This window comes from Tamandua tetradactyla, chromosome 8 (assembly GCF_023851605.1).
Source record: "Tamandua tetradactyla isolate mTamTet1 chromosome 8, mTamTet1.pri, whole genome shotgun sequence".
NCBI classification, from domain to species: domain Eukaryota; kingdom Metazoa; phylum Chordata; class Mammalia; order Pilosa; family Myrmecophagidae; genus Tamandua; species Tamandua tetradactyla.
In genome coordinates this window covers 6,693,589-6,719,947 of record NC_135334.1, presented here as the reverse complement: position 1 = coordinate 6,719,947, position 26,359 = coordinate 6,693,589, and the positions used below count along the sequence as shown (strand labels likewise).

Genomic DNA, 26,359 nt, shown 5'->3' with positions numbered 1-26,359 from the left:
TGATTTTAGTATCTATTGATGCACAGCAAAAGCCTAACTGTGCAACATGGAAAGTAGACATGATGACCGAACGTGGTTCATAGGGAGGATACTCTTTTATTTCTCTGCATCACATGTGGCACATGCCAACATTGTCAGATTCTTTTCTAACAATGTAACTTTTGAGTAAAAACCTTGAATGTTTATATATTTTGAACACTCAGTAATCTCTATCAGTGGTTCTCAAAGTGAGGGCTGTAGAGGCCACTGAGGGATTTGTGACTCCAAGAATCTTAGGGGGATCTGCAAGGTCAAAACCATTTTCAAAATAATATTAAGATGTTATTTGCTTTTGTCACTGTACCGACATTGGCACTGCTGGTCAAAAGCAATGGCGGGTAAAATTGTCGGTGCCTTAGCACAAATCAAGGCACTAACACCCCAATTTTACTAATAGCCATTATATTCCTCCCCACCGTGCACTCAGTTAAAAAAGAAAAAGAAATGCTGCCTTCACTTAAGAACATCCTTGATGAAATCGTTAAACAAATTAATCTTAATAGATTAATCGAGATTTAATAATCTCGATCTTTGAGTACACATCTTTCTAATATTCTGTGTTACATCCTACACATAAAGGACTTGGCTACATACTGAACTACAATGGCTGTCAGGAGAATAAACAATTTGGGGAATATTTGAATTCAAGCTTAACTAGTAGTTTTTTTCATGAAACACTATTTTTACTTAATAGAATGACTGATGAACTATCATTATTCAGACATGCATATTTATTTATTTATTTATTTATTTATTTATTTTTAAAACATAACAACATACAGACATGAACATTCTTACCATATGATCATTCCATTCTTGGTATATAATCAATAACTTGCAATATCATCACATAGTTGTATATTCATCATGATGATTATTTCTTAGAATATTTGCATCAATTCAGAAAAAGAAATAAAAAGAAAAAAGAAAAAAATTCCTACCTACCATGCCCCTTACCCCTCCCTTTCATTGATCACTAGCATTTCAATCTGCCAAATTCATTTTAACATTGGTTCCTCCTATTATTTATTTATTTTTAATCCATATGTTTTACTCATTTGTCCATAAAGTAGATACAAGGAGCATCAGACACAAGGTTTTCACAATCATGCAGTCTCATTGCGAAAGTTGTATTATTATACAATCAATCACGTTTAAGAAACGCGGCTACTAGAACACAGTTTTACATTTTCAGGCACTTCTTTCTAACCTCTCCATTACACCTTAACTAAAAAGATGATATCTATATAATGAGTAAGAATAACCTCTAGGATAACTTCTCGACTCTGTTTGACATTTCTCAGCCATTGACACTCTCATTTCTCTCTTTCCCCTTTTGGTCAAGAAGGTTTCCTCAGTCCCTTGATGCTGAGTCCCAGCTGATTCTAAGATTTCTGTCCCACGTTGCCAGGAAGGGTTACACCCATGGGAGTCATGACCCACGTAGAGAGGGGGAGGGCAGTGATTTTGCTTCAGACATGGATATTTAGAGAAAATTTGGCAATAATAAAAAATGAGACTGTCACTTCAAGGAAAACAAGTGATGATATTTGTTATCAGTGAAAAAAATTGTATCTTTCAAGCAAAAATTATCTATTTGGAAAGCTTCTACTTGCTACCATAAACTTTAGAAGTTCCCAACAATGAAAGTCTTCTTATTTACATAAGTGGTGATGTAGACAAATGTGATTTTTAAATATTATATAATGAAATGTGTGAATATTTGGAAGTTCTACATAACTCACTGAACCAATATTTTCCAAATAACCAACCACATGGTGCAAATCATGCATGGCAAAAGATTCATTCAAGTGCAAGATAAACCAATGCATTTTTATACAGCAAAGTATGAAAAATTCATTAACGTGATTTAGGATTCCACATTGCAACCAACCTTTTAAAAACCACTACTTGTCTCAAATCAATGAACTAAACTCCACACCTTAAAGAATTAGAAAAAGAAGAGCAAACTAAATTCAGAGCTAGCAGAAGGAAGGAAATAATAAAGATGAAAGCAGAGATAATGAAATAAAGAATAAAAACACAATAGAGAGAACAGTGAAACCAAAAGTTGGTGTTTTAGTTTTCCTGGCTGCCAAAACAAATACCATGCAATGGGTTGGCTTAAATAGTAGAAATTTATTGGCTCACAGTTTTGAAGCTAGGTAAAGTCTGAAATCAAGGTGTTATCCAGGAGATGCTTTCTCCTAGAAGACTGTAATGTCCTGTGGCTGGCTGCTGGTGACATTGGCTCCTGGCATTTCTGTCACATGCCTTTCACATGATGGCTTCTCCTGGCTTCTCCCTTCCTTTCAGAGTTCTGTTGACATTTAACTTGACTGTTTCCTCTGGCTTTCTCTCTCTGTGACCCTTCCTATAAGGCCTTCCGTAAACAGGAATAAGACCCAGCCTAATTCAGCTGTCACATCTTAACTGAAGCAACCTCATCAAAAAGTACTACTTATAAAATTTCACACCCACAGGAGTGGATTAAGTTTAAGAACATGTTTTTTCTGGGGTACATCACTCCAGGTCACCACAGTCGGTTCTTTGAAAAGATCAACAAAATTGACAAACATTTAGCTTGACTGACAGAAAAAGAAAGATCATACAAATACTAAAATCAAAAATTAAAATAGGAACATTACCCCTTACAAAAAGGGTTATAAGAGAATACTATGGGGCGGGCCGCGGTGGCTCAGCGGGCAGGGTGCTTGCCTGCCATGCCGGAGGACCTCGGTTCGATTCCCGGCCCCAGCCCATGTAAAAAACAAACAAACAAACAAAATACAATAAAACAAGAAAATGTTTAAAGATGTTTCCCTTTCTTCCTCCCTTCCTTCCTTCCATCCTTCCTTCCTTCTCTCTGTCTTTCCTTCTCTTAAAAAAAAAAAAAAAAAAAAAAAAAAGAGAATACTATGAACAACTACACATCATCAAATTAGATCATCTAGATGAAATGTAAAAATTCATGGAAACATACAATTTACATAGAATGACTCATAAAGAAATAGAGATTCTCAACAGGTCTATAACAAGTAAAGGGATTGGATCAACAATCAAAAACTTCCCAATAGGTCATGAAAATATTTTGGTAATGGATGGTGGTAATGGTAGCACAACACTGTGAAACTAATTAACACAACTGAATTATATATTTGAATGTAGTTAAAAGGGGAAATTTTGGTTGTATATATGTTACTAGAATTAAAATTAAAAAAAAAAAACCAACCTTAGGACTATATAACATAATGAACCCAAATGTAAACTATGGACTGTAGTTAATAGTATAATTATAATATTATTTCATCTTTGTAGCAAACGTACCACACTAATGCAAAGTGTAAGTAATAGAGAAAACTGTGGTGGATGGGGAGGGGAGAGGGTGAGTGTATGGGAACTCTGTATTTTTTGCATGGTTTTTCTGTAAACCTACAACTTTTCTAATTAAAAAAAAAATGTAAGATGCAAAATAACAAAACCTCCAAAAAAAAGAGAAGTCCAAGAACAGGTGACCTCTTTGATAAATTCTACCAGAAATTTAAAGAGGAATTAACACCAATACTTCTTAAATTCTTCCCAAAAATTGAAGAGGAGGGAATACTCCTTAACTCATTTCTATGAAACTAGTATTACCATGATACAAAAGCTGTATAAACAAATCACAAGGAAGGAAATTACAGGCCAATATCTCTTATGAATAGATGCAAAAATCCTCAACAAAATATTAGCAAACCAAATCCAACAGCATATTATACAGCATGACAAAATAGTTCTATCTCAGGGATAGGATGAAATGGATGGCTCAACATGTGAAAATCAATCCAAGTAATAAACCACATTAATAGAACAAAAGATAAACTCCACATGATCACTTCAATCAATGCAGAAAAGACATTTGACAAAATCTAACATCCATTCATGATAAAAGCATTCAGAAAACTAGGAATAGAAGGAAATGTCCTCAATATAGTAAAGGCCATTTATGAAAAACCCACAGTTAACATCATACTCAATGATGAAAGACTGAAACCTCTCTATCCAAGATCAGGAATAAGAAAAGGTGATTTTACTATTGCAATTCAACATTGTCTGGTTATTCTAGCCAGAGCAATTAGACAAGAAAAGGAAATAAAAGGCATCCACATTAGAAAGGAATCAGCGAAACTATCTGTATCTGCACATGACATGATCCTATCTAGAGAAAATCCCAAAGAATTTATAGGAAAACTACTAAAACTAATAAGAAAATTCAACAAAATGGCAGGACACAAGATCAACACTCAAAAACCATTTGTGCCACTCCTGCCCGGCTTCTGCCTGCAGCCATGCTGGCCGCAGTCTCCCAGCTGCCTGCAGACTCCGGGGTGGACTGGGAGCGCCTGCTGTGCAGGAACCCAGCCCTTAGAGGAACTGCAGGACCTAGGGCACAGCGAGCACAGGCTTCGCTGCGGCTCCAGGAGGGCGAAACACTTCCGCACCCAGTCCGAGTTCTGCCTGGAGGTGCGATTCAGCCTGAGAGACGAATTTCCTCTGCTAACCACCAAATGTGTATTCTGGAAGGGTGGTTTGGAGGAGCTTCTGTGGTTTATCAAGGGATCCACAAATGCTAAAGAACTCTTATCCAAGTGAGTGAAAATCTGGGGTACCAATGGACCCCATGACTTTCTGTACGACGTGGAATTCTCCATCAGAGGAGACTTGGGCCCAGTTTATGGCTTTCAGTGGAGGCATTTGGGGGCATAATGCAAAGATATGAATTCAGATTATTCAGGCCAAGGAGTTGACCAGCTGCAGAAGGTGATTAACACAATCTAAAACAACCCCAACCACAGAAGAGTCATCATGTATGCTTGGAATCCAAAAGATCTTCCTCTCATGGCGCTGAGGCTATACCAAGTCCTGTGCCCATCCTACGTGGCCAATGGTGAGCTCTCATGCCAGCTGTACCAGCAGTTAGGAGACATGGGCCTCAGAGAGTCCTTCTACATCACCAGCCATGCCCTGCTCACCTACCTGGTTGCACACATCACAGGCCCAAAGCCAGGTGACTCTGTACATACTACAGGAGATGCACATTTTACTTGAATCACATCAAGCACTGAAAATTCAGCTTAAGCGAGAACCAAGACCGTTCCCCAAACTCAAAATTCTTTGAAAAGTTGGGGCAGTTGATTACTTCAAAGCTGAAAACTTTCAGATTGAGGCTTGTAAGCCTCATTTAACTGACTGCCTAACATGCTTTTAATGGAATTGTTTCAAGGGGGTTGTCAGTCTAGGTGTTTGTGCTGGTTTGAAAGGAAGTATGCCCCCTAAGAAAAGCCATGTTTTAATATAAATCCCATTTCTTAAAGGTAGAATAATCTCTATTCAATACTGTATATTTGAAACTGTGATGAGATCATCTCCCTGGTTGATGTGATTTAGCTAAGAAAGGTTGTTAAACTGGATTAGGGGATGACATGTTTCCACCCATTTGAGTGGGTCTTGATTAGTTTCTGAAGTCCTATAAAAGAGGAAACATTTTGGAGAATGAGATATTCAGAGAGAGCAACACTACAAAGCAGAGAGTCCACCAGCCAGTGACCTTTGGAGATGAAGAAGGAAGACACCTCCTGGGGAGCTTCATGAAATAGGAAGCCAGGAGAGAAAGCTAGCAGATGACACCGTGTTCACCATGTGCCCTTCCAGCTGAGAGAGAGAAGCCCTGACTGTGTTCACCATGTGCCTTCTCACTTGAGAGAGAAACCCTGAACTTCATCGGCCTTCTTGAACCAAGGTATCTTTCCCTAGATGCCTTTGATTGGACATTTCTTTAGACTTGTTTTAATTGGGACATTTTCTCAGCCTTAGAACTGTAAACTAGCAACTCATTAAATTCCCCTTGTTAAAAGCCATTCCGTTTCTGGTATATCGCATTCCGGCAGCTAGCAAACTAGAACAGTGTTGGATGGCAAGTGAATTTTTTTTTACTATAAAGGAAAAAGGAATTAGGTAAAAAACCTAGTGGTTACCTATTAGTTATTATTCACTTTAAAATGCCTTCCTTTTAAGGATGTCATTGTGAGCAAATAAAACTGCAGATTGTTTTAGTAACAAGAGGCTTTGAACTTAGTTAACTCATTGAGGATGTATGAAAAGGCTAAGATTATGAATAAGGTCCAGAGAGTGAAAATTTACATACTCAACAAAAAAGTGCTCACACATTGCAAACTCATATCTTTATAAAGAAGGTCAGTGAATTTTAAGAATTATATAAACTATTCCCTTAAAATTTAGGAAACGGAATAACACCATAATAGATAGTGAGTTTATGAATACTTACAGTTATTTGATAGATTGCTATAATAAAGTCATATTCTGCCCTCATAAATGTTTTGTTCTATATTGTCTTATTATCCCAGTTCTTGCTTAAAATAATTAGATTTGACCAAACCCTCTTAAACCAGCTATAACCTCATTTCCATGCTAATTATAGAATTAAACTATTTTTCCAATAGAAGGGAAACAAATATGTTTTTATGCACTAGCAATGAATATCTAAAAGGATAAAATATCTGGATGTAAATTTAAGCAAGGAAGTAAAAAGTTTGTACACTGAAAACTGCAAAATATTGCTGAAAGAAATTAAGGAAGATTCAAATAAATGGAAAGACATCCCAGGTTCATGGTTTGGAAGACTTAAAATTTTTAATATGGCAATAATACCTAAAGTGATCTACAGATTCAACACAATCTTTATCAAAATTCCAACAGCCTTTTTTTGGCAGAAATGGAAAAGCTTGTCCTCAAATTTGTATGGAATTGCAAGAGGTTCCAAAAAACCAGAACAGTCTGGAAAAAGATGAAAAAAACTAGAGCACTCACACTTTCTAATTTCAAAACTTACTACAAACCTATAGTCAGCATTGTACTCAGTAATGAGAGGTTGAAAACCTTGCCCCTAAGATTGAGAAAGAGACAAGGATGTCCTCTGTCACCACTATTAGTCAATATTGTTCTAGAAATTCTAGCTAGAGCAATCAGGCAGGAAAAAGAAATAAAAGGCATCCAAATCAGAAAGGAAAAAGCAAAACTTTCATTTTTTGCAGATGACATGATACTATATTTGGAAAACCCTGAGAAAGCTACAGCAAAGTTTCTTGAGCTAATAAACAAATTAAGCAAAGTTGCAGGTTATAAGATTAATGTGCAAAATCAGTTATGTTTCCATACAGAAGTGATGACCTAACAGAGGAGACAATTAAGGAAAAAAAATCCATTCAAAATAGCAACCAAAGGTAGGCAATGGTGGCTCAAGTGGCAGAATTCTCTCATGTCATGCTGGAGACATGGGCTCCATTCCCAGAGCCTGCTCATGCCAAAAAAAAAAGGAAAGAAAAGTAATAAAAGAATAAAGTATCTAGGAATAAACATAGCTGGAATGTAATGGACCTGTGCAGAGAAAACTATAAAACATTGCTAACAGAAATGAAAGAAGATCTAAATAGGTGGAAAGCCATTCCTTGCTCATGGATAGGAAGGTTAAATGTAGTTAAGATGTCATTTCGATTTAAATTTACCTACAGAGTCAATGTAATACCAATCAAAACTGCAACAATCTACATTGCAGACTTGGAAAAGCTAGCTATCAAATTCATTTAGAGGGTAAGAGAACTCGAATTGCTAAGAATATCCTTAAAAAGAAGAACAATGTGGGAGGATTAACACTTCCTGATTTTAAAGCTTATTATAAAGCCACAGTGGTCAAAACAGCAATGCACTGGCACAAAGAAGTATTGACCAATTAAGAGTACAGAAGATGGACCACCAAATTTATGATCAGCTGATCTTTGACAATCCACTGAACTGTGACAAAATAGTCGTTTCTATAAATGGGCATGGGAAAACTGAATATCAATAGTCAAAAGAATGAAAGAGGATCCTTACCTTATACCCTACAAAAAAGCTAACTCAAAAAGTGGATCAAAGACCTAAATATAAGAGCCAGTACCATAAAAATCCTAGAAGAAAATATAAGGAAACAACTTCAAGACCTAGTAATAGAAGGTAGCGTCTTAAACTTTACACCCAAAGCACAAGCAATGAAAGAAAAAAAGCTAAATGGGAGCTCCTCAAAGTCAAAAGCTCAAGAAACCTTGTCAAAAAGGTAAAGAGGGAGCCAACTCAATGGGAGAAAATATTTGGAAATCACACATTGGATAAAGGTTTGATATCCTGTATACATAAAGAAGTCATGCAACTCAACAACAAACAAACAAACAATTCATTTTAAAATAATCTAAAGATGTGAATAGACTTTTCTGAAGAGCAAATAAAGATGGCTAATAAGCACATGAAGAGATGCTCACTTTCATTATCTATAAGGGAAGTGTAGATCAAGACTAAAATGAGATATCACCTCATATCTATAAGACTGGCTGCTACTCAACAAACAGGGAAATACAAATGTTGGAGAGGATGTGGGGAAATTGGGACACTTATCCACTGCTGGTGGGAATGTATAATGGGTCAGCCACTATGGAAGACATTTTGGCCATTCCTTAAAAAACTAAATATCGAGTTTCCCATGACCTGGCAATACCACTACTTGGTATATACCCAGAGAAGTTTAAAGTAGTGACACAAACAGACATTTGCACACTGACATTCATAGCAGTATTATTCACAGTTGCCAAAAAATAGAAACAATCCAAGTGCCCATCAACAGAGGAGTAGATAAACAAAATGTGGTTTATACATATGATGGAATATTATGCAGCCATAAAATAAAATGAGGTCCTGAAGCCTATGACAGCATGAATGAACCTTGAGGACATAATGCTGAGTGAAATAAGCCAGACACAAAAGCATAAAGGCTGTATGATTTTGCCTTTATGATCGTGATAAAGGTGAACTCAGAGGCTTATAATACAGAAAATAGGGGACCTGGAGATAGGTGGAAACTAGAGATGGGTGAACGGTTAGCTAATGAGGTTGAACTTAAATGTAAGGGAATGGATAGAAGTGAAGGCAGTTCATTAGTGGATCTATAAGTAATACTACCAATTTGAAGGTGAGCATGATTGAAAAGGCTTGTATAGAGCCATGTAACCCATCGATTAACACTATAAATATAAAGAAGCTTTTACATGAACTACTTCAAAGGTGTGAGTCTTGTACAAATAGTAAATAATATCAGGGTATGGGGGAAGACTACTATTGCATGCTAGGGGCTATGTTTAACAAGAAGACAGCAATAGTACCAAAGCAATACCATGGGTAAATAACCAGGGGGGATGATGGAAGTTAAGGGGAAGTTTGGATTTTCTATTTGATGAGGGTATGTGTGATGGTTAGGTTCTGGTGTCAACTTAGCAAAATAATTATGCCCAGTTGTCTGGTCAGGCAAGCACTGGCCTGACTGGTGCTGCAAGGATATTTTGCAGCTGGTTGTTAAACTGGAAGGATGTATTAAGTCATCACTCAGTTGATTGCATATGTAGCTGGCTACATCTGTGATCAGCTAAGGCAGGTCTCCCACAATGAGATAATCCAATCAGTTGGAGGCTTTTAAGGGGGAAGAGAGATTCTTTCACTGCTTTCTTCAGCCAGCGAGCCTCTTCTGTGGAGTTCATCCAGATCCTTCATTGGAGTCGCCAGCTTCACAGCCTGCCCTAATGATTTTGGACTCTTCCATTCCCACAGTTGGGTGAGACACCTTTGTAAATCTCATATTTACAGATCTTTCCTGTTGACTCTGTTTCTCTAGAGAACCCTGACTAACACAATGTGTTTATTGGCTACTCTTCTTTTGATATCAATTAAAATTGCCTAAAATTGAGAGAGTTGTTGATTATACCACTAAATGAAGATAATGTGAGATAAAGACTGTTGACTTTCAACACTATACATGATACCCAATGAATGGAGGTGGCTGAAGGATTCACTAACTAAGAAGTAGATTGATAAACTATGGTACATATGTAAAATTGAATATTGTGCTGCTACAGAAAGAGATGAAGTCATGAGAAATGAAACCATGTGAATGAACATGAGGTACATTAGGTGATGCAAAATAAGCCAGAAACAAAAGAGCAAATATTGTATGGTCTCATTTAGAATGTACTTATATGAAAATTGGGGCTTAGATTGTAAGCTCTTATAGCTGCCATATTTAGTCCAGAGCTGTAATTGTTATTTCTAGATTTTGAGAAGTTGTGCTGTATATGTATAACTTGGTATTTCCCTGGAACTTTGGGTATCTGAGTTGTACTGAGGGCTCAGAGCAGGAGTTCTGCAGATCTGAAAGTCAGTATTAACACATACAACAACTGTTAGGAAATTGAAAAAGAGATCAGGCTTCAATTAGAGATTAAAAACAAAGGCAAGGGTCAAGACTGAGCTAAATTAGACTACAGGGGTAAGAAGGACATTGTCTATATTGTAAAACTTCACCTACTCCATGAGACTAAAGGAAGAGAGGTTTACTTTGTCTAAAACCTAAATTTTCTGTTGCACATACTCTAACTCAACCTGTCTGGATAGATAATTTAAACAATCAAAACACAGGGTGCCCAGAATAAGAATGAGGGTCTTTAATCCTGTATAGCTTAATGTAATACCTGGATACATCCCAGAGTATATTAAGCAGATAATCAAAAAGTATTGGCAAAGTCCCTTGAGGCATGGGAGAAAATATATTGAGCTATTACACTTTACTGCTGGGGAAACCCCTGATCCTGTCTCAAGCATTAGGGACTTCCAAGTCAATAGGTCAAGCCCTTGATCTTGAGGCTTGCTCCTGTGAAGCTTATTTAGGTAGCAGAGAAGTTAAGCCTACCTATAGTTATGCTTAGGAGTTACTTCCAGAGGACCTCTTTTGTTGCTCAGATGCAGCCTCTCTCTCTCTCTCTAAGCCCACCACTGCAAGTAATATTATTGCCCTCCCCTCTATGTGGGACATGATATACAAGGGTAAATCTCTGGCAATGTGGGATATGACTCTTGGGGATGAGCCTGGCCCTGGATCAACAATGTCTTCCTGACCAAAAGGTCAACTCTTCGTGTAAAAATGAGATCTCAGCGGCTGAGAGAGTTCAAATAAAGTTGAGAGGTTATTCTGGAGGCTACTCTTATGCAAGCTTCAGCAAGATATTGCTATTTGCCAAACCTTGACCAAGACCATTCCTACCAACCCTAAAGAACACTTAGGGCTCTAGCTCAGATTCTACAAAGGTTCCATGAACTATGATTACTTTCCAGAATCCTACAACCTCCAGATGGGTTTTAAGGCCACATGAATCCTAAAACCCAGAGGGGCCAGCCTCTCCAGACTATCAACTAGTTCACTCCCCTACACTATATTATCAACAGCCCTTTCCAACATGAAGAAGTTAGAATGATAAGCACACAAATACTCCTAAAGATTGGGAGAAAGATCAAAGAAGAAGGTGGAGTTATAACAGAAAAGATAGAATTTAACAAATGAGTATTACTGCTGAATCATTATATTGATATTTATTTTCGTCTCCTGTGTCCTGGAGCAGCTAGAAGGAAAAATCTAAAATTGTGGAACTATAAACCATATCAAACTCTGAAATCTGTTCTATAACTAATTGCTGTGGTGTGTCTTGAAACGTAGTGCCTTTTTGCATATATGTTATTTTTCATAATAAAAAAATCCAACAGATTGAAAAAAAACTTACTACAAAGCTGAAGGAATCAAAAGAGTGAGGTACTGGCTTCATAATAGACATATAAACCAATGGAATAGAACTGAGAATCCAGAAATAAACCACTACATCTATGGCCAATCGATTTTCAACAAGGGTGCCAAGACCATACAATTGGGAAAGAATATTCTCTTCAATGAATCATACTCAGAAAATTGGATTTCTACCTGCAAAAGAATGAACATAGGCCCTTACCTCACACCATATGCAAGCATTAAGCCAAAATGGAGCATAAATCCATATAACTCTTAAAAGAACATATAGATGTAAACCTTCAGGAACTTGGATCTGGTGATGGACTCTTAGATACAACGCCAACAAGCACAAGCAGCATGAGAAAAAAATAGACAAATTAGAAGGTGGTGGCTTAGCAATGTGCGCATTTTAGCTCATCCTCCAGAACAACAACTAAATAACCAGAAACAGTAAAGAACAGCTCCCGGAGCCATGTCAGTGACCAAACACACAGCGTACACCAGTCTGGACCAGCTGGACCAGCTGCAAGCCTCCCCAGAACCGTGAGTTCCCCAAGTGGCGCGGCCGGCACCCCTCCCCCACAGGCTGCTTCCCAGAGGGGAAAGGAAAGGAAATTTACCAGCAGAAGGCACTGAGCACAATTAAATGCCTATTGTGGAATTAATTAACAAATTCTGACTACTAAAAATAGACCCCAGCTCAGGTGAAGCTGGTCAAGGCGGAGGTCGCTCACTGGGCTAATGGAAAAAGGAAAGGGGAGGAAATGGAGGTTTTTGTGGCTGTTTCTATGGAGACTTGGCTGCCTCTGGATTCAGCGGTGGGACTTCTCGGGCCGCAATTGCCCCAGGCATAGGCAGAAATGGACTGCTTTCAAGGCTGTCTCCCACCTGTGCCTCCTCCAGGGGAGGGGTGAAGCCCAACTCAGGTGGAATCCCTCCCTCAAGGAATTCAGACCCCAGGGCTTGGCAATTTGAAGCCATTAAAACCAGCCTACAACCTCTCCTCTGTCTCCATCATGCCCCCAGCAGGGAGAGTCTGCCAAAGTTAAAGGTGCTGCAATACCTTTTGCTGGTGGGACCCGCAGGCAGACAAGTGCCACATACTGGGCAGGATAAGAAAAACAGAGCCCAGAGACTTCACAGAAAAGTCTTTTAACCTGCTGGGTCTCACCCTCAAGGAAAACTGACGCAGGTGACTCCTTCCCCCTGATAGGAGGCCAGATTAGTCTGGGAAACCTTGGCTGGAGTCCATAATAACTAGGTAGACCCTCCTAAGGGTGGGGAGGGAAAAGGCACCATACAAGCAGGGCAAGAAACAAGAAAACAAGAACTGAAAAATGATCCTCTATAAAAAAAGCTAAGCTAGAGGTCCAGAAAAAGCTGAACTGAAGGTCAAGAACAGATAGACGAGACTTCTGGAGAAGATGGCGGCTTAGCAAGATGCGCGGATCTTAGTTCCTCCTCCAGAACAGCTACTAGGGGAGTAGAAATGATACAGAACAGCTCCCGGAGCCACGACAGAGATCAAAAAGACAGTGTACCCCATCCTGGAACGGCTGACTGGCTGAGAGAACCCGCTCCGGTGAGATCGCCGAGGGGCGTGGGCTTTCCCAGGCCGGGGCGGTAAGTGGCCAGAGTCCCTCCCTTCCTCCTTTCCAGGCCAGCTGGGACAATTGGACAGGAGGTCCCCTCAAGCCACGGTGGCTGGCGCCCCCCCAGGCGTGGCCCCCCGGACCAACTGGGAGAATTGGATCGGAGATCCCCAGGCTGCGGAGAACGGTGACCAGGGTCCCTTCCAAACACGTGACTTCCCGGTCCGGCTGGGAAAGGTACACTCTCCCGGGCCGCTGCGGTTGGCGCCCTCCCGCCACGCTTGGTGCCCCGGGCCAACTAGGAGATTTGGACAGGTGCTCTCCCAGGCTGTGGTGGCTGGCGACCCTCCCCACGTTCGGATACCCGGGCCAGCTGGCACTCTTCCAAGCCACTTCGGCTGGCGAACCTCACCCTCAGCAAGAGTTTTCCAAAGTTAAAGGACCCACAGCACCTTTTACTGGTGGGACCCGCAGACAAACGTGTGCCACGAGCGCCACCCACTGGGCAGGATAAGAAAAACAGAACCCAGAGATTTCACAGAAAAATCTTTCAACCTGTTGGGTCCAACACCCAGGGAAATCTGACTAAATGCCCAGATGCCAGCAGAAGATAACGGACCACTCACAGAAAAGTGAAAATATGGCCCAGTCAAAAGAACAAACCAATAGTTCAAATGAGATACAGGAGCTGAGACAACTAATGCTGAATATATGAACAGAAATGGAAAACCTCTTCAAAAATGAAATCGATAAATTGAGGGAGGACATGAAGAAGACATGGGCTGAACAAAAAGAAGAAATAGAAAAACTGAAAAAACAAATCACAGAACTTATGGAAGTGAAGGATAAAGTACAAAAGATGGAAAAAACAATGGATACATACAATGACAGATTTAAAGAGACAGAAGATAATATTAGTGATTTGGAGAATGGAACATCTGAATTCCAAAAAGAAACAGAAACTATAGGGAAAAGACTGGAAAAATTTGAACAGGGGATCAGGGAACTGAAGGAAAATTTGAACCGCACAAATATACATGTTGTGGGTGTCCCAGAAGGAGAAGAGAAGGGAAAAGGAGGAGAAAAACTAATGGAAGAAATTATCACTGAAAATTTCCCAACTCTTATGAAAGAACTAAAATTACAGGTCCAAGAAGTGCAGCGCAACCCAAAGAGAATAGACCCAAATAGGCGTTTTCCAAGACTCTTACTAGTTAGAATGTCAGAGGTCAAAGAGAAAGAGAAGATCTTGAAAGCAGCAAGAGAAAAACAATCCATCACATACAAGGGAAAACCAATAAGACTATGTGTAGCTTTCTCAGCAGAAACCATGGAGGCGAGAAGACAGTGGGATGATATTTTTAAATTACTAAAAGAGAAAAACTGCCAACCAAGACTCCTATATCCAGCAAAATTGTCCTTCAAAATTGAGGGAGAAATTAAAACATTCTCAGACAAAAAGTCACTGAGAGAATTTGTGACCAAGAGACCAGCTCTGCAAGAAATACTAAAGGGAGCACTAGAGTCAGATATGAAAAGACAGAAGAGAGGTATGGAGAAGAGTGTAGAAAGAAGGAAAGTCAGATATGATATGTATAATACAAAAGGCAAAATGGTAGAGGAAAATATTATTCAAACAGTAATAACACTAAATGTTAATGGACTGAATTCCCCAATCAAAAGACATAGACTGGCAGAATGGATTAAAAAACAGGATCCTTCTATATGCTGTCTACAGGAAACACATCTTAGACCCAAAGATGAACATAGGTTGAAAGTGAAAGGTTGGGGAAAGATATTTCATGCAAATAACAACCAGAAAAGAGCAGGAGTAGCTATACTAATATCCAACAAATTAGACTTCAAATGTAAAACAGTTAAAAGAGACAAAGAAGGACACTATACACTAATAAAAGGAACAATTAAATAAGAAGATATAACATTCATAAATATTTATGCACTGAACCAGAATGTCCCAAAATACATGAGGAATACACTGCAAACAGTGAAAAGGAAAATAGACACATCTACCATAATAGTTGGAGACTTCAATTCGCCACTCTCATCAATGGACAGAACATCTAAAGAGAGGATCAATAAAGAAATAGAGAATCTGAATATTACTATAAATGAGCTAGACTTAACAGACATTTATAGGACATTACACCCCACAACAGCAAGATACACCTTTTTCTCAAGTGTTCATGCATCATTCTCAAAGATAGACCATATGCTGGGTCACAAAGCAAGTCTTAACAAATTTAAAAAGATTGAAATCATACACAACGCTTTCTCAGATCATAAAGGAATGAAGTTGGAAATCAATAATAGGCAGAGTGCCAGAAAATTCACAAATACGTGGAGGCTCAACAACACACTCTTAAATAATGAGTGGGTCAAAGAAGAAATTGCAAGAGAAATTAGTAAATACCTCGAGGTGAATGAAAGCAAAAATGCAACATATCAAAACTTATGGGACGCAGCAAAGGCAGTGCTAAGAGGGAAATTTATTGCCCTAAATGCCTATATCAGAAAAGAAGAAAAGGCAAAAGTGCAGGAATTAACTGTCTACTTGGAAGAACTGGAGAAAGAACAGCAAACTAATCCCAAAGCAAGCAAAAGGAAAGAAATAACAAAGATTAGAGCAGGAATAAATGAAATTGAAAACATGAAAACAATACAGAAAATCAATAAGACCAGAAGTTGGTTCGATGAGAAAATCAATAAGATTGATGGGCCCTTAGCAAGATTGACAAAAAGAAGAAGAGAGAGGATGCAAATAAATAATATCAGAAATAGAAGAGGAGACATAACTACTGACCTCACAGAAATAAAGGAGGTAATAACAGGATACTATGAACAACTTTACACTAATAAATACAACAATTTAGATGAAATGGACGGGTTCCTGGAAAGACATGAACAAGGAACTTTGACTCAAGAAGAAATAGATGACCTCAACAAACCAATCACAAGTAAAGAAATTGAATCAGTCATTAAAAAGCTTCCCAAAAAGAAAAGTCCAGGACCAGACAGCTTCACATGTGAATTCTATCAAACATTCCAGAAAGAATTAGTACCAACTCTCCTCAAACTCTTCAAAAAAATTAAAGTGGAAGAAAACTACCTAATTCATTCTATGAAGCCAACATCACCCTCATACCAAAACCAGGCAAAGATATTACAAAAAAAGAAAACTACAGACCAATCTCTCTAATGAATATAGATGCAAAAATCCTCAATAAAATTCTAGCAAATCGTATCCAACAACACATTAAAAGAATTATACATCATGACCAAGTAGGATTCATCCCACGTATGCAAGGATGGTTCAACATAAGAAAATCAATTAATGTAATACACCATATCAACAAATCAAAGCAGAAAAATCACATGATCATCTCAATTGATGCAGAGAAGGCATTTGACAAGATTCAACATCCTTTCCTGTTGAAAACACTTCAAAAGATAGGAATACAAGGAAACTTCCTTAAAAGGATAGAGGGAATATATGAAAAAACCCACAGCTAATATCATCCTCGATGGGGAAAAATTGAAAACTTTCCTCCTAAGATCAGGAACAAGACAAGGATGTCCATTATCACCACTATCATTCAACATTGTTTTGGAGGTTCTAGCCAGAGCAATTAGACAAGAAAAAGAAATGCAAGGCATCAAAATTGGAAAGGAGGAAGTAAAACTATCACTGTTTGCAGACAATATGATACTATACGTCGAAAACCCAGAAAAATCCACAACAAAACTACTAGAGCTAATAAATGAGTACAGCAATGTAGCAGGATACAAGATCAAGATTCAAAAATCTGTATCATTTCTATACACTAGTAATGAAGAAGCTGAGGGGGAAATCAAGAAATGAATCCCATTTGCAATTGCAACTAAAAGAATAAAATACCTAGGAATAAATTTAACTAAAGAGACAAAAGACCTATACAAAGAAAACTACAAAAAACTGCTAAAAGAAATCACAAAAGACCTAAATAGATGGAAGGGCATACCGTGTTCATGGATTGGAAGACTAAATATAGTTAAGATGTCAATCCTACCTAAATTGATCTACAGATTCAATGCAATACCAATCAAAATCCCAACAACTTATTTTTCAGAAATAGAAAAACCAATAAGCAAATTTATCTGGAAGGGCAGGGTGCCCCAAATTGCTAAAAACATCTTGAGGAAAAAAACCGAAGTTGGAGGTCTCATGCTGCCTGACTTTAAGGCATATTATGAAGCCACAGTGGTCAAAACAGCATGGTATTGGCATAAAGATAGATATATTGACCAATGGAATCGAATAGAGTGCTCATCTATGGACATTTGATCTTTGATAAGGCAGTCAAGCCAACTCACCTGGGACAGAGCAGTCTCTTCAATAAATGGTGCCTAGAGAACTGGATATCCATATGCAAAAGAATGAAAGAAGACCCATTTCTCACACCCTATACAAAAGTTAACTCAAAATGGATCAAAGATCTAAACATTAGGTCTAAGACCATAAAACAGTTAGAGGAAAATGTAGGGAAATATCTTATGAAACTTACAATTGGAGGCAGTTTTATGGACCTTAAACCTAAAGCAAGAACACTGAAGAAATAAATAAATGAATGGGAGCTCCTCAAAATTAAACACTTTTGTGAATCAAAGAACTTCATCAAGAAAGTAGAAAGACAGCCTACACAATGGGAGAACAATATTTGGAAAGGACATATCAGATAAAGGTCTAGTATCCAGAATTTATAAAGAGATTGTTCAACTCAACAACAAAAAGACAGTCAACCCAATTACAAAATGGGAAAAAGACTTGAACAGACACTTCTCAGAAGAGGAAATACAAATGGCCAAAAGGCACATGAAGAGATGCTCAATGTCCCTGGCCATTAGAGAAATGCAAATCAAAACACAATGAGATATCATCTCACACCCACCAGAATGGCCATTATCAACAAAACAGAAAATGACAAGTGCTGGAGAGGATGCGGAGAAAGAGGCACACTTATCCACTGTTGGTGGGAATGTCAAATGGTGCAACCACTGTGGAAGGCAGTTTGGCGGTTCCTCAAAAAACTGAATATAGAATTGCCATCCAACCCAGCAATACCATTGCTAGGTATCTACTCAAAGGACTTAAGGGCAAAGACACAAACGGACATTTGCACACCAATGTTTATAGCAGCATTATTTACAATTGCAAAGAGATGGAAACAGCCAAAATGTCCATCAACAGACGAGTGGCTAAACAAACTGTGGTATATACATACGATGGAATATTGTGCAGCTTTAAGACAGAATAAACTTATGAAGCATGTAATAACATGGATGGACCTAGAGAACATTATGCTGAGTGAGTCTAGCCAAAAACTAAAGGACAAATACTGTATGGTCCCACTGATGTGAACCGACATTTGAGAATAAACTTGGAATATGTCATTGGTAACAGAGACCAGCAGGAGTTAGAAACAGGGTAAGATAATGGATGACTGGAGCTGAAGGGATACAGACTGTGCAACAAGACTAGATACAAAAACTCAAAAATGGACAGCACAATAATACCTAATTGTAAAGTAATGATGTTAAAACACTGAATGAAGCTGCATCTGAGCTATAGGCCTTTTTTTTTTTTGTCTGTCTGTTTCTTTATTTGTCTTTTTTTTTTCTTTTTTTTGTACTGTCATTATTATTTTTATTTTTTTCTCTATATTAACATTCTATATCTTTTTCTGTTGTTTTACTAGTTCTTCTAAATTGATGCAAGTGTACTAAGAATGATGATCATGCATCTATGTCATGATATTAAGACTTACTGATTGCATATCTAGAATGGAATGATTTCTAAATGTTGGGTTAATTTCTTTTTTTCTTTAATTAATAATAAAAAAACAGATAGACAACAAATTCATCTAGAAAGAAAACCCTAGGTAAGAGAAGTGAAAGCAATCTCGAGAATAAACTAATTAAAGTAATTAAATGTCTAGACCCCAGCAAAAAATAACAAACCACACCAGGAATATTGAAGATATGGCCCAGTCAAAGGAACAAACCAATAGTTCAAATGAGATACAGGAGCTGAAAAAATTAATTCAGAATATATGAACAGACCTGGAAAACCTCATCAAAAACCAAATCAATGAATTGAAGGAGGATATGAATAAGGCAAGGAATGACCAAAAAGAAGAAATGGAAAGTCTGAAAAAACAAATCACAGAACTTATGGGAATGAAAGGTACAGTAGAAGAGATGAAAAACAGTGGAAACCTATAATGGTATATTTCAAGAGACAGAGGTTAGGGTTAGTGAACTGCAGGACGGAACACTTGAAATCCAACAAGACACAGAAAATAAAGGGGAAAAATGGAAAAATATGAGCAGGGACTCAGCAAATTGAATGATAATATGAAGCGCACAAATGTACGTGTTGTGGGTGTCCTGGAAGAAGAAGAGAAAGGAAAAGGAGGAGAAAAGCTAATGGAAGAAATTATCACTGATAATTTCCCAACTCTTATGAAAGACCTAAAATTACAGATCCAAGAAGTGCAGCATACCCCAAAGAGAATAGACCCAAATAGATGTTCTCCAAGACACTTACTAGTCAGAATGTCAGAGGTCAAAGAGAAAGAGAGGATCTGGAAAGCAGCAAGAGAAAAGCAATCCATCACATACAAGGGAAACCCAATAAGACTATGTGTAGATTTCTCAGCAGAAACCATGGAGGCGAGAAGACAGTGGGATGATATTTTTAAATTACTAAAAGAGAAAAACTGCCAACCAAGAATTCTGTACCCAGCAAAATTGTCCTTCAAAAATGAGGGAGAAATTAAAACATTTTCAGACAAAAAAATCACTGAGAGAATTTGTAACCAAGAGACCAGCTCTGCAAGAAATATTAAAGGGAGCACCAGAGACAGATCTGAAAAGACAGAAGAGAGAGGTGTGGAGAAGAGTGTAGAAAGAAGGAAAATTAGATATGACATATAAAATCCAAAAGGCAAATTGGTAGAAGAAACTACTACCCGTACAGTAATAACACTAAATTTCAATAGATTGAACTTCCCAATCAGGACATAGACTGGCAGAATGGATTAAAAAACAGGATCCTTCTGTATGCTGTCTACAGGAAACATGTCTTAGACCCAAAGATAAACATAGGTTGAAAGTGAAAAGTTGGGAAAAGATATTTCATACAAATAACAACCAGAAAAGAGCAGGAGTAGCTATACTAATATCCAACAAATTAGACTTCAAATGTAAAACAGTTAAAAGAGACAAAGAAGGATACTATATACTAATAAAAAGAACAATTCAACATGAAGACATAACAATCATAAATATTTATGCACTGAACCAGAGTGCCCCAAAATACATGAGGCAAACACTGAAAAGGGAAATAGACATATCTACCTTAATAGTTGGAGACTTCAATTCTCCACTCTCATCAATGGACAGAACATCTAGACAGAGGATCAATAAAGAAACAGAGAATTTGAATGATACAATAAATGAGCTAGACTTAACAGACATTTATAGGACATTACACCCCACAACAGCAAGATACACCTTTTTCTCAAGTGCTCATGGATCATTCTCAAAGATAGACCATATGCTGGGTCACAAAGCAAGTCTAAACAAATTTAAAAAGATTGAAATCATACAAAACACTTTCTCAGATCATAAAGGAATGAAGTTGGAAATCATAACAGGCAGAGGGCCAGAAAATTCACAAATATGTGTAGGCTCAACAACACACTCTTAAACAACCAGTGTGTCAAGGAAGAAATTACAAGAGAAATCAGTAAATATCTCGAGGCAAATGAAAATGAAAACACAACATATCAAAACCTACGGGACACAGCAAAGGCAGTGCTAAGAGGGAAATTTATTGCCCTAAGTGCCTATATCAAAAAAAGAAGAAAGGGCAAAAATGCAGGAATTAACTGTCTACTTGGAAGAACTGGAGAAAGAACAGCAAACTAACCCCAAAGCAAGCAAAAGGAAAGAAATAACAAAAATTAGAGCAGAAAGAAATGAAATTGAGAACACGAAAATAATTGAGAAAATCAATAAAACCAGAAGCTGGTTCTATGAGAGAATCAATAAGATTGATGGGCCCTTAGCAAGATTGACAAAAGAAGAAGAGAGGATGCAAATAAATAAGATCAGAAATGGAAGAGGGGACATAAACACTGACCCCACAGAAATAAAGGAGATAATAACAGAATACTATGAACAACTTTATGCTAATAAATACAACAATGTAGATGAAATGGGCAACTTCCTAGAAAGGCATGAACAACCAACTTTGACTCAAGAAGAAATAGATGACCTCAACAAACCAATCACAAGTAAAGAAATTGAATCAGTCATTAAAAAGCTTCCCAAAAAGAAAAGTCCAGGACCAGACGGCTTCTCATATGCATTCTACCAAACATTCCAGAAGGAATTAGTACCAATCCTGCTCAAACTCTTCAAAAAAATTGAAGTGGAGGGAAAGCTACCTAATTCATTCTATGAAGCCAACATCACCCTCATTCATACCAAAACCAGACAAAGATATTACAAAAAAAGAAAACTACAGACCAATCTCTCTAATGAATATAGATGCAAAAATACTCAACAAAATTCTAGCAAATCGAATCCAGCAACACATTCAAAGAATTATATACCATGACCAAGTAGGATTCATCCCAGGTATGCAAGGATGGTTCAACATGAGAAAATCAATTAATGTAATACACCATATCAACAAATCAAAGCAGAAAAATCACATGATCATCTCAATTGATGCAGAGAAGGCATTTGACAAGATTCAACAATCTTTCCTGTTGAAAACATTTCAAAGGCTAGGAATACAAGGGAACTTTCTTAAAATGATAGAGGGAATATATGAAAAACCCACAGCTAATATCATCCTCAATGGGGAAAAACTGAAAACTTTCCCCCTAAGATCAGGAACAAGACAAGGATGTCCACTATCACCACTATTATTCAACATTGTGTTGGAGGTTCTAGCCAGAGCAATTAGACAAGAAAAAGAAATACAAGGCATCAAAATAGGAAAGGAGGAAGTAAAACTCTCACTGTTTGAGGATGACATGATACTACATGTAGAAAATCCTGAAAAATCCACAGCAAAACTACTAGAGCTAATAAATGAGTACAGCAAAGTGGCAGGTTACAAGATCAACACTCAAAAACTGTAGTGTTTCTATACACCAGTAAGGAACAATCTGAGGGGGAAATCAAGAAACGAATTCCATTTACAATTGCAACTAAAAGAATAAAATACTTAGGAATAAATTCAACTAAAGAGACAAAAGACCTATACAAAGAAAACTACAAGAAACTGTTAAAAGAAATCACAGAAGACCTAAATAGATGGAAGGGCATACCGTGTTCATGGATTGGAAGACTAAATATAGTTAAGATGTCAATTCTACCTAAATTGATTTACAGATTCAATGCAATACCAATCAAAATCCCAACAACCTATTTTTCAGAAATAGAAAAACCAATAAGCAAATTTATCTGGAAGGGCAGGGTACCCCGAATTGCTAAAAACATCTTGAGGAAAAAAAACGAAGTTGGAGGTCTCGCGCTGCCTCACTTTAAGGCATATTATGAAGCCACAGTGGTCAAAACAGCATGGTATTGGCATAAAGATAGATATATTGACCAATGGAATCGAATAGAGTGCTCAGATATAGACCCTCTCATCTATGGACATTTGATCTTTGATAAGGCAGTCAAGCCAACTCACCTGGGACAAGACAGTCTCTTCAATAAATGGTGCCTAGAGAACTGGATATCCATATGCAAAAGAATGAAAGAAGACCCATTTCTCACACCCTATACAAAAGTTAACTCAAAATGGATCAAAGATCTAAACATTAGGTCTAAGACCATAAAACAGTTAGAGGAAAATGTTGGGAGATATCTTATGAAACTTACAATTGGAGGCGGTTTTATGGACCTTAAACCTAAAGCAAGAGCACTGAAGAAGGAAATAAATAAATGGGAGCTCCTCAAAATTAAACACTTTTGTGCATCAAAGAACTTCATCAAGAAAGTAGAAAGACAGCCTACACAATGGGAGACAATATTTGGAAATGATATATCAGATAAAGGTCTAGTATCCAGTATTTATAAAGAGGTTGTTCAACTCAACAACAAAAAGACAGCCAACCCAATTACAAAATGGGAAAAAGACTTGAACAGACACCTCTCAGAAGAGGAAATACAAATGGCCAAAAGGCACATGAAGAGATGCTCAATGTCCCTGGCCATTAGAGAAATGCAAATCAAAACCACAATGAGATATCATCTCACACCCACCAGAATGGCCATTATCAACAAAACAGAAAATGACAAGTGCTGGAGAGGATGCGGAGAAAGAGGCACACTTATCCACTGTTGGTGGGAATGTCAAATGGTGCAACCACTGTGGAAGGCAGTTTTCGGTTCCTCAAAAAGCTGAATATAGAATTGCCATACGACCCAGCAATACCATTGCTAGGTATCTACTCAAAGGACTTAAGGGCAAAGACACAAATGGACATTTGCACACCAATGTTTATAGCAGCGTTATTTACAATTGCAAAGAGATGGAAACAGCCAAAATGTCCATCAACAGACGAGTGGCTAAACAAACTGTGGTATATACATACGATGGAGTATTATGCAGCTTTAAGACAGAATAAACTTATGAAGCATGTAATAACATGGATGGACCTAGAGAACATTATGCTGAGTGAGTCTAGCCAAAAACTAAAGGACAAATACTGTATTGTCCCACTGATGTGAACCAACATTCGAGAATAAGCTTGGAATATGTCATTGGTAACAGAGTCCAGCAGGAGTTAGAAACAGGGTAAGATAATGGGTAATTGGAGCTGAAGGGATACAGACTGTGCAACGGGACTAGATACAAAAACTCAAAAATGGACAGCACAATAATACCTAATTGTAAAGTAATCATGTTAAAACACTGAATGAAGCTGCATCTGAGCCATAGGTTTGTTTTTTTTTTACTATTATTATTACTTTTATTTCTTTTCTCTATATTAACATTCTATATCTTTTTCTGTTGTGTTGCTAGTTCTTCTAAACCGATGCAAATGTACTAAGAAATGATGATCATGCATCTATGTGATGATGTTAAGAATTACTGATTGCATATGTAGAATGGTATGATTTCTAAATATTGGGTTAATTTCTTTTTCTCCGTTAATTAATAAAAAAAAAAGAGTCAAAAGTTAGCTGCTATCAATGGAAGATGGTGGAAGTACTTCATAAATTTGTCTGGCTTCTGTAAATAGCTTCTAAGGGAAGCTCAAGCAAATCTCCTTAGTAAGACATTAACATAGATATTTTCTCCTTCTCATGCCCTCAGATTCACATATATGCAAAATCACATGAACACACTGATGAATATGCAGAAACATAGGTTCACACACATACCCATATCTGTAAACAATTTTCTTTTAAAAATTCTTCCCTCTTCCTTTCCTGATATGCTGTCATCCACTCTTTCTGCTCCTTCCAGATTTATGATATAGGAAAAAATTAATTAGATGTTTTCTTAAATTCCTTAGGTGTTCCAGGTGTGAGTTCATGAGAGAATGAACTCTAACAGGCTTCGTCAATGTTTTTTCTTCTCTTCTGTCAGCATTCCAGTGAAGCAACCCAGTGTCGGCAAAAGGATGTCTTCCCTCCAAGAACAATAATTGGCTTGATTTTGCAAAGCACTTTACATACCAATGCAGTTTGTCACTGAATACCTTGTGAAGTTAACCAAAGATACCAAATTAAAGTAAGAATAAATGAAACACCAACCCACATTTCCTTAGCTCCCACCATTTGTATATGGGCGAGGCCCTTACAATAAATCACTGAAGCATGTGATCACTGATTGACACCGTGGCTGGGTACAGGAGGTCACCAAAACATAAGATTACTTGTCCAAAGTAGATTGCAACTCTTTACCCAAAGTCAGGGAGGTAACATTAATGAGAGAACTGGGCCAGGACATTCCTGGTATACATTGTGTTCATTGGGGGTCTCGAATGACCTGGAGAGTGCCGGCCCATCCACCATGCAAGGCCAGTTCCATGACAGATACAGGTTACGGGTGGCCAGGCCTTCTACTTTTTCAAGAGAAGTCAGAGAACGAGAGTTTATGCCAAATTCCACAATTTGTCAATGTTAGTTCGTGTTCTTTAAAAGCACTGTGTTTAAAAACATACCTGCAATCCAGATTTGTCTTGATGATCAACATTTTGTGATTTTTGTTCTACAAATTCAGAGAACAAAGAAAGAATACAAAAACCAAGGGGAGGGAGTGCAAGGAAAGAAAAGGTCATATTTTAGTGAAGATTTGAAATTTCAGGAATGCGAAGAGGGCCAGTGCTCAGAAACACTGACTGTCTCTGACTTAATTCCAATTCCAACCAACCCCAACTAGGTCTTTTCAGAGCCCCCCCAACACCCCACCCCGTGGAAAAGAGGCACGACAAACTTGAAACTTGAAAGTGAGTCATGTGAACCAATGTTTGAACTTGAACTTGACTTGGTCAGCACCAAAGGGGAGCTGGTAGGAGCTGAAAGTTAACGTAGTGACAAACTTCACAAAACTGGAAAATAGAAAGAACAGACATGGGACTTTGTAGAAAATGGAAGGAATGGTTTTGATTCCCAAGATTTTGGGAGTGGTGAAGCGCAGGAGGGGACTTTTCCCACACACGTGGAAGGTAAACTTTCCACTGTCAACAGCCTAACATGGCATTACCTATAAATCTCCAGGGCAGGATCGGGACCAGTCATCTGTTTTTAACAAGGCTTATCAGAGCTGTTTAGAGAGGCCCCTGAAGCTCCGGGAGGCCCCTGGCATTGAAACTCAACCTCAGCAAGCTCCTCATGCCATCCTGTTGAGGTTGAATCAGAAGGTCTCTACCCCCTCACTTCCCTTCAGCAATTTTAGATGAAATGGCAGGTGAAATGGATTTTTAGGAGTGAGTGTCGTGTCCAT

At 37.9% G+C, this 26,359-nt stretch overlaps 1 pseudogene; it reads left to right on the top strand.

Annotated features, from left to right (window-relative positions):
• Positions 1–370: 370 nt before the first annotated feature.
• On the top strand, positions 371–5,287 carry LOC143643974 (thymidylate synthase pseudogene; annotated as a pseudogene).
• The last annotated feature ends 21,072 nt before the right edge of the window (positions 5,288–26,359 follow it).